At 44.3% G+C, this 9,976-nt stretch overlaps 1 protein-coding gene across 1 annotated transcript in view; it reads right to left on the reverse strand.

The window, feature by feature from the left end:
* LOC117078438 (teneurin-1-like) overlaps positions 1 to 5,719 on the reverse strand; it is a 348,633-nt gene extending 342,914 nt beyond the window's left edge. Inside the window, exon 1 of the mRNA XM_033201992.1 lies at positions 5,179 to 5,719. The gene's annotated coding sequence lies outside the window, so the exon portion shown is untranslated. The remainder of the gene's footprint in view (positions 1 to 5,178) is intronic.
* Positions 5,720 to 9,976: the final 4,257 nt, after the last annotated feature.

Below are 9,976 nucleotides of genomic sequence, written 5' to 3' on the forward strand. Positions count from 1 at the left end.
TTCCCCAGCCTTTTACAGTTACTTTCAGGGACCAACAGGCTGGCATGAAATTAAATTAACAAGCAGATTCCCATTCTGAATTAGTGACTCCCAGCTGTCTGTCCCGTCTAGTTTCCATGGCAGTAGCACAATCAGTAGAAAATGAGGTACAGGAAATTTTAAGAAGCCAATGTATCAAGCCCCTTAAGTCAATTTCTTTAAACTGATGAATCAGTGCAGGAGGCAGGGGTGGGGGCAGGGCAGGGGGAGTAGAGTGTAAATCGAACTTAAAGTTTTTAAGTTCCTGGCTTGCTGAAAAGGTCGGTGTGTTTCTGTTTCTGTAATTGCTGGAGAATGCAAGCAACATCTCCTTATACATTTTGTAGAAGGCTGTAGATTCACGATGGCATTTAGTTCATTAGGTATTTTATAGTAACCCAGAGTGTTTAAGAAATTTTACATGTATTTTAAAGTGTTTTATTTTTTCTCTTTTGACATGGATATTAAGGGTCATCAGTCTGTTAAGTGACTCCAAAACACCCAGAAACTAAGTAAACAATTTTCTCAAACAACCAGATGTTTGTCACCCCAAACAATTGGATGGTTGACAGAATGGTGCACTCACATATTTGGGTGTCACCTAAATACAGCTCATAGAAATTTATCGTAAGTACCCACCGAAGAAATATTAACCTTGGCACATACCTACCATAAGCAGAAATATAAAGGCTCCCAGGTAAGAACTTCACAGGCGATGATCCACCCATATGAAAAGAGATTTTAACATGTTTTTATGTGTCCATTTTTCAATTAACTTCTCCACTCTTACAGTTAGAATAGAGCGGGGATGGAGAATCCAATATTTCAGAATCATTACATCACATTAAAAACATCATCCAAGAGGTAGTGGTTAGTTGGCATATATGCATGTTTCACCATATGCTATTGTTTACCTAAATTGGAGGCTCGGACAGGAAGTACAATTTAGAATAATTTTTTAAGTTGTAAATTATCCAAGATTATACTTCCAGGCCTTGAAATCGGTCCTGAAGTTACATAAGAATCTAATAGACTTCATTTATTAGACTCTACGTTACTATTTTAAAATATTAGGGATCCACGTCACATGTAAAAATATTTACTTTTCAAATTAAAATTAGCTTTATTTCTATACAGAAATGTTAGCATTGCAATTGATATAAATATTGTTATATAATAATTTTCAGTCTATGCCATCATATTCCAATTTCCTCAGCCCTATTTTTCATGGGTTCCAAATGTAAGCAGTTTTGCTGGTCTTGCTAAATTGTACCACAGCACGTCTAGCAAACTACAAAATCTCTATACATTATATAAATTGCCATAACAGAGCACTGAATACTGAACAGACACCTATGGTTGGCCATCAAGGTTGTTAAGAATAATCAAAAGCTGTGTGAAGCCTTTTATAGCATTCACCTGCTCAAACTAAGCATGTTTCTAGCTGGTTATATTTGATATTTACTTTCCTCTGTTCTAAAAAAAAAAATCAATGGAAAACAGAAAGGAATAAAAATAATATATTAAGCCAGGATTCAGAATATTTTACCTTTTAGGGGAAAGAAAAATAATAACAATCTCCATTCAAAATAGTGATTTAATCTAATACTCAGACTCTACAGATTATTTAAAGCAATTGTGGTATATGTGAGCATTTCTAAAATTTGATTCCTTTTAATTTTTATAATCAGCAGTTACACTTCCAGTCGTGGGTATATGCTGTTGGTCAGAATTGCTAAATTCTGTGCCTTACAATATTTTTCATCTGCCTGTAGTCATACTAGGAATCCAGTTTAAACCTTTCTTCTAAATGTTAAGTAATGGGAAGCTTTTAAAGTACGCGTGGATTATTAAATTTGAGGTTAAAATCCACAGCAATTTAACAAATATATATAATTTTAATAAAACTATTGTACATGTTTTATACCTGATTCAAGGCATTCACAAGCAATTGCTTCCATGCGTGTGTGTGTGTGTGTGTGTGTGTGTGTGTGAGAGAGAGAGAGAGAGAGAGAGAGAGAAGAGAGAGAGAGAGAGAGAGAACAAATATGAGTACTATAAGAAAATTTGTTTTTGTTAAAAACAATTAATCACCGAGTCAGGTATTCAAAGTACTGGTCTTCTTTTGAACTCTGGTCATTTATAAGTAAGTAAATAAATAAATGCATAAATAATAATTAACTTGTTTGGGAAACTTTAGGGAATTTATTAACCATAATCTATACCAACTACTTGATAGCTGTACTTAAATCTGAAACTGAATGACTTAGGAAAAGCAAGCTTCAAGCAAAAATTATATGGATTCCAAATATCTATCTCTAACATAGAATGTGAATTTTTTTTGTTTTATTAATTAACCCTAAAATTTCTTACTACTTCCAAGTTTTTAAGGCTGTCACGGAAAATAAATTTCCACTAAGTTTTCTGTTTTCAGAAACAACATATCAGGAATGTTTTGCAGTTTGACAATTTAAAGTAATATCGTACAGAATAAACTTGAATGCTAGACTGTTCTGCTTCAGCAAGAATCTTTCTGGTCAAGGTATCAGAAAGGATCAATGACTATGAGGGAAACTATGATTATGTGGGTGTGATTTACACATATAACAGCCGAACTGAAACACTGAGACTTCTAGGGTATTCAGACTGAATTAGGCCTTTGAATGTGATGATAGTTAAGTATAATGTAATTTTATTTTAATACACCTATATGTTTGAATATTTGAAATCTTAATCACCTTTACAGCACATTGATTCTACAAAGCATTCTTTCCTTTAGTCTCACTGTATATTTTGTCAAATGACATGACTGTCCCTAATTCATAATTGGAACCTAAACCTAATGGAAAATACTACTTCATGTATGCAAAAATATTTGTGGGTTTTCTTCTGCTATGTATATCTGACATTGTTCTCAGGACTGGACTCTACTAGTTTTATTATGAAAATGTTGACATTTCTTCACAGAGTTGTTTTACAGAAACACCTGTTTTTCAGAAACATTCTGGGGAACAACCTGAAAACTTTTAAATAACATTTAGAGCATGGATTTATTTTAGGAATTACATGATCCCTTTTTAAATGCATATTTTGACTTTCTTTGATCATGAAAAGTTTTCAACATTATTTTGGCATACCTGAAAGCTTTTAATTACCCTTACAAACCCCAACTTTGCAATAGTAAATTATTTAATGCGTCACAAAATCGTGTTACGAACTTGAACTAAAATGGCAAAATTGGGATTCTGTTTCTCCAGTTATTTACTTTGAGGGTCTTACTATGCCTTATGAGAATTCATTTTTCCCCACATTGCAGATATGAAGAGCAAGGAGCGGGGCTGAGCAAGCAAGCAGATGCTGGGTAATCATGGAGCAGAAGTTAAAGGTGTGGATCGCCTTTTCATTAATTTTGTTTTTTAAGCTTTTCCCTCTTAGACTCTACCCTTTCTGGTAACACTGGAGTATCCACTGCTCCAGATCAGAAGACTTCGGACTAGGAAGATGAACCGGGCTATTTCAGCCAAAAAATATAATGGAGCAGACATTTGCAATGTTCTCCTCAAACACGTTAAGAGTAGCAATTGATTCTCACAGTACATTGTTACCTGGCTTGTTAATTATAATCATAGAACAAGAGTCTAAAATTCAAGGAAGCTGTCTGTGACACTTACTTATCACAAACGCGATCAATTAAACGCTAATCTAACGGTACCTATTAGAGTCCACTGGGATGTTTCGTTTCCTTTTGGTCTTTAAAACCAAATGGTCACTAATTTCCTTTCTGTGGCATTAAGAACTTCTCTTTGTATTCTTTGAGCCACCTAAAATACACCTCCAGGTTGGTATCCCAGGAAAAAAATGGTAAAGTTCAGGACGTTTACTGACCAATTGTTTCATATTGGAGATGTAGAGCTTTTCTACCCCTATTAGCATATCGCCAGTAGCAGTGATGCAGATCTGCTCAACCCGAAGCTGCCGACGGCGAGTGCGAGCTGCAAACCAGCCCCTGCCCCCGCCCCTACTCTCCCAGTGGCGACACAGACGTGGAAACATCTACTAGTGGAGTGAGATCTTCTGTCTCCGCAATTGTAAACAACTGACTGCATCGGGTTCACTGAAATGTTTAAATACACTCCTGACTGCAAACACATCGACTCACCAAGTAGCGCTAACAGTCTCCCCTTCTCCGCCTCTAGGCAAAGCATCTTGAAACTAAATTGGCAATCCTCCCGTTATGGAATGAAAGAAAGTGAGGTTACATTTCCCCAAGCATGCCTAGCGGGTGCTTGGCGCTCGCAGATGTGCTGGCCGCTGCTGAATCTGGGGGACCACGTCTCCGGATGAAATGCGGAAACACACAAACCTGCACATTGGAGCGCATGGTTAAAGTCAACACCGACGGCTCCCGGAGCACCACCTGGGTTGTAATGACTGTCTCTTTTGACAAAGATTGACAAAGGTATAGGGAGGACGCATCGGGTGGGGCCCTCGACGGCGGCGTAGTTTAGGAGGTCCTGGAGTTCCCCCTGGAACCCGGGCTCCCTGAGTGAGGCTCAAATAGAAATTCAGAAGCAAACAGGTACTAAAGTGCGTCCTAGCCCTTGGGCATCTTCTCTGGGGAGACAGCAGGACCTGGACCCCAGTGGCAGAGCCCCCAGAAAACGCTCCAGGATGGGAGGGATGCCAGAGAAGCGCCCCTTTCTTTCTTTTTAGACCGAGCCTCCCATCCTCACCCCAGGCACCCAGGTCCACTTGTTAGAGTGCCTGGGCTCTGCGCGAGAGCCGAGGCGAGGAGGCTCCCTCTCAGAACTGAAGGAGTTGGTTGGCAAAAGTGCCGCCTGGGAAGCCCAGCGAGCCCTCGAAGGGCAGCGTCGCCAGGGCCCGCTGTAAGCTTGAACTGCGAACAAGGCCGACCTGCCTTCTGCCCCAGATGGTCCAGAGCCCCATGGCAGGCAGAGACCGGAGAAGAAGAATGCGGAGGCTCTGCCACCTCGGGCAGGAGTCCCAGAGCGGACTCAACCAGCCGCTCACAGCCGGGAGCCGCCATCCGCCGCCTGCAGCCTCGGTGCGAAGTTCGCCTGTAGTCCTTGGGGTAGAAGGTTGGGGGTGGCGGGCGGGAGCGAGAAGGAATGGGGTGGGAGTCAGGAGAAACGCACCTACCTATTCCAAGCGCAAGTTTCGGCGGCGTCCCCAGGTGCGGTTCCCCCGCCCCCTCGCCAGGTGCTCGGCTCCGCCGGGCGCTGCCAGTGCCCGGGACTTAGGACGTCTCGGCCGACTCCTGCGGGAAACGACTGTAAATCCACATTACTGTTGGAGCTGCCGCTTGGGCCCCCGCATTGCTCTCCGGCTGCTGGCGGCGGTGCTCTAAACCGGCGGCCGCCGGAGGCAGGAACCGAACCTGGCTACTATTGCACCAGCGGACGACCTGCCAGAAGGGTGCTTGCGCCCAGGGTCGTTTGTGTGTGCGAGAGAGTGTGTATACGTGTGTGTGTGTGAGAGTGAAAGAGTGTTCGTGTGTGAGAGAGCAGAAGGGGTGAGCTCAGCCCCTGGGGCACTCGGAGGTGAACTCCGGGTTGAGCCGAAGCTCGCCGCGCTGCCGGGTGCTGGGCGTCTGCACGGCTGATGGCTGGGCTGATGTTGCCGTGGCCGCCGCCGCCGCGCTCTAAGGCTGGTCGCGGTGGTGCAAAAAATGTTTCTCCGCTACTCGAGACCAAAAAACCTGCCCTGTCTACTGAGCATGCCCGGTTTGACAGCTTCACAGCCGAGTTTTTTTTTTTTTTTTTCTCCTTTTCCACAAGACTCCAGGTTTTAGCCGCAGCTGAGATGGGAGGTGGAGGGAGGTGGGGGGAGGAGGAGGAGGAGAAGGAGAAGTAGGGCTTAATGAGCAGGTATCGGGCAGAGGAAGGGAAGTCGAAATGAGAAAGATCAGGGTGTTATAGGGTGGAGAGGAGGAGAAAGCTGGATATGGGAGCAGAGGAAGGAAATATGAATCAACAAAATTTAGATTTCCTACCTGCCTGACCAGGGGACTCACACGACTAGTTTTGTTGTTGTTGTTGTTATTGTTGTTGTTGTTTTATTACTTTCTCCTGAGGGTGAGGGTGAGGGTGGGGTGGGGGATTTGGATGAGTATTTGTCAACCCCAGGATCAGCCTGGGACAGTGTTTCCTAATCATGACATACACAAACATCCGCGTGCACACACGCCCGCGCGCACACACACAGGAGCACAATCACTGCTTCTATGTGCAAAGCCTCAGGACTGACTTAGAATGCGAAGTATTTTGCCAGTATAACTTTGGCAAAAAAAAAAAAAAGGCGGGGGGGAGAGAAATTGGGTTTCCTTCTCTTATTCTTCTCTCGCCCGCCTTCCAGAAAAGCCAAAAGCCCGTGAATGCGGTGCGTAAGCGAACCACAAGCTCTCTTGCGTCTGTCGGTGACAGTGCATCGCCGACTGCGTCCAGCTGACAGTGTGACCCCAGAGCGCCAAGGCCGGCTGGCCACATGCAGCCTACTGGCGGCGCATCAGATTAGCAGTAACAACGTCCACCTGAAGGTGGTTGGGGGAAGGGGGAGCGCTAAGGGATCCTGCCCTGCCTGGTCGCCCAGGTTCCTGGGCTCCCTAAACGGCTCCGCCCCTCATGCAGCCTGGCACGAGGGCACGTACTCGGGCAAGCCCAGCGCGCTGCCCCAAGCCCTGGATCCCTCCCTCCCTCCCTCCCAACCCTCCTCAGCTTCCTCGAAAAAGCGGAGAAGCGGAATCTGCACGCCCAGAAACTCGCGTCAGGAGCCTTAGGAGTCCGACTGGGCATGCTCGGGACTTGGGGCGCTTCGCATGGAGGCACTCTCCAGCTGCTAACATTTGCCCGGCTGGGCCAGATGTGAGTCTGAAGTACGAGGCTTAGATGCTCGCTTGGAGCAGGCTCTGGTTCCGGGAGGGGTGGCGACGACGCCCACAGCGGTCTTCTTTCCGGCTTCCCAGAGAGAGCAAGACCGTGGGAGATACCAAGTGCCAAGCCAGGGGAGCCGCACCAACTGGAGAAATAGGAGTCTAGCGGATTCCCAGGCCTCCTACCCCGCGGCGCCACCCCAGCCGTAGGCAGGTATGGGGCGCGCAGAGCAGAGAGGGAGCACCCTGTGTGCTCCCAAGGGACTGCTGACCTCTAGGTAAAGAAAAGAGCGTGAAGAGTCGAACATTCTTTGGGCGAAGGACGTTACTGATTTTTTTTTTTTTTTTTTGAGTGAAGAAAGAAGGGCGTGTGTGAATGTGTATGTGTGCACGCACGTTTTAATTTTCCTCCGCAAGAACAGGGACAGGATAGCGAGAAGCTATTGCCGAGTTTGGAACCCGCTAGAGGTTACAATAAGGCAGACTTGGAGTCGTGGCTGGTGCTAGTTACCGGGAAGAGTTTCTCTTGGCTCGGTGGGTGAACACCAAAGCTTCCAACTGTTCCCCTCCCTGGGTGGCGGCAGCTTCCCAAGGTCGGCTTCCGGGTTGGTCTCTGCGCTCCTGAGCAGGGGAACCAGATTCAGTTTCAGAAAGAGAGGTAGTACAGAGTGACGCCAGGGGGAGTTCTCTGAACCGTGTGTTCCCATTTTCCCAGCTTTTGATACAGGTATTTGCAAAGAGGGAGCATTGTAAGACCATCACACCACCAAGGAGAGGAAATACAAAGAGCTGAACACTCTGGGGGAAGAATCAGGGAATCAAGAGCACGTTTATTCCCATTGTCCCTTTCCCAACAAGGTTTTCAGCTTCAGGCAGGAATCGTTTGGATCCCTGCGGCTCAACACCCTCCCCCTCCCGTCCCGCCCCACCACCCTGCAACAAAGAAACAAAAGATGACAACCAGGCTCTGTAGGGGCATAGCAACCGCTTCTATCACCGGCTCTCTGTGGGCTGTTGAGAAAGCAGTAGGGAAAGGATGGGTATAAAACCTGTGTCTTGTCACAAATATGTAAAGGAAACCTTCCTAAAACCCACTACCCTCCTACAAAACAAAAACAAGCTATTTGTATAAACATATATAGATTTAAATATCCTAAATAAATGAAAGATTCCACATTATGAACTGTCCAAACCCTGAACGGTGGAAGGAAGACTTTCAGGATACCTCCTCAATCCTTACCAAAGAGTTCTGCAAGGAGAAAACAAGAAACATCTGGCCAGTCACTTCTCCAACGACTGGAAACACTCTTGAGTGTTTCTGTAATCAGCGATTAAGAAAAGAACTCCCCATAACAAAAAGGGAATTCTGGCCAAATGGGACATGGACAAACCCTAACGTCCAAGGAAATGAAATATGAATTTTAAAGCATGATTATCTCACTCTCATTATTGCTGTTCCTTTGTTACTCTTTATGAAGATACTGGAAGAAAGGGAGAGTTGATACCTAAGGATTTCACGGCAGGAGACTGAGTTTGTTTCTCTCCTGGCAATTCAGCAGTCCCTGTAATCATTTTTTAGAAATTCTCTACCACCTCCTCTTTATGCTGTATTTTCTCTCACATTGTTCCCTCTCATTTCCTTACCGGTCTCCTGTGGCTCCCTGGTGTCCTTAATTCATTTGGTCTGCACTTGTTTCTCTTTAGTTCCTTCAAAACATTGTTTCCAGTCCTAATTCCAAAGTACAGAGGGCTTTGTCACTTTTCTCTGTTTCCTAAGAACTGATTTGCTGCTTCTAGCCGCCTACATCCTGATATTGTAGGTGGATTTCCTAAGGCATTTATTCAACTTTAGAGATTCCCCAGACACCTTTAAGCAACGTGAAATTGCAGAAATTTCAAGTAGTTTTGCTCATGGGACCAAGAATTTCTATTTCAAATATGAATATCAGGAAGAAGACACACCAAATTGCTAGTTTCAGAATAGCCAATGTAAATATAACAGATTGTAATGGAGCATGTGATCTCTGTATGACAGTTATCCAGTTGCTGAGTGTATATTATTAAAATAATTTGCTAGGAATTTTAAAAGAGATATACCTTTTTGTTAACAAAGACACACACACACATGCACTCATACACCTTTTTGTGTTTATTCCCGAAACTAATGTAATTACATAAATTCAATTCAGCAAGTGATTATGGAACATCTACTATATTCCAGGAACTGTGCCAGCACTGGGAATAGGCAAAGAAATTGAGACTTAAAGAAGCTAAGAAATGTTCAAAGATGTGTGAACAATTTGCTAATCAACAAGCATATACTGCGTGACTGTTACCATGTACCTAGAACATTTCACTCCTAGAGAACACCCTTAGCTGAACACTCTAGGTGGAAGAATCAGGGAATCAAGAGCACGTTTGTTTATTCCCATCATCCCTTTCCAACAAGGTCTTCAGCTTCAGGTGGAAATCATTTGAATCCCTGCAGCTCAACACCCTCCCCCTCCCATCCCACCCCACCCCACTGCCCTGCCACAAAGAAACAAAAGATGACAACAGGCTTTGCAGGGGCATAGTATAGGGGCATATTTAGATGTTCTGGCCTTGATTTTTTAAATATATTTTTAATCTATAGGTTGCATTCTGTGAGAAGAATGCATAATGGAAAATATTACTTATGTCAGTTTTGTTTCTAAGTACCCTCATAAGTAAGAGTGTAAGTACAATAATATTTGTATTAGTCCATTCTCACGCTGCCAATAAAGACATACCTGAGACTAAGTAACTCAGAAAGGAAAGAAGTTTCATTGACTTGCAGTTGAGCATGGCTGGGGAGGGCTCAGGAAACTTACAATCATGGTGGAAGGGGAAGCAAACATGTCCTTCTTCACATGGTGGCAGCAAGGAGAAGTGCGGAGCAAAAGGTGAAAAAGCCCCCCCTTGTAAATCCATCAGATCTCATGAGAACTCACTTACTATCACAAGAACAGCATGGAGGAAACCACCCCTATATTCAATTACCACCCATAGGACCTCTCCCATGAAATATGGAGATTATGGGAACTACTA

Source organism: Trachypithecus francoisi, unplaced genomic scaffold, assembly GCF_009764315.1.
Source record: "Trachypithecus francoisi isolate TF-2019V2 unplaced genomic scaffold, Tfra_2.0 Lachesis_group6, whole genome shotgun sequence".
NCBI classification, from domain to species: Eukaryota; Metazoa; Chordata; class Mammalia; order Primates; family Cercopithecidae; genus Trachypithecus; species Trachypithecus francoisi.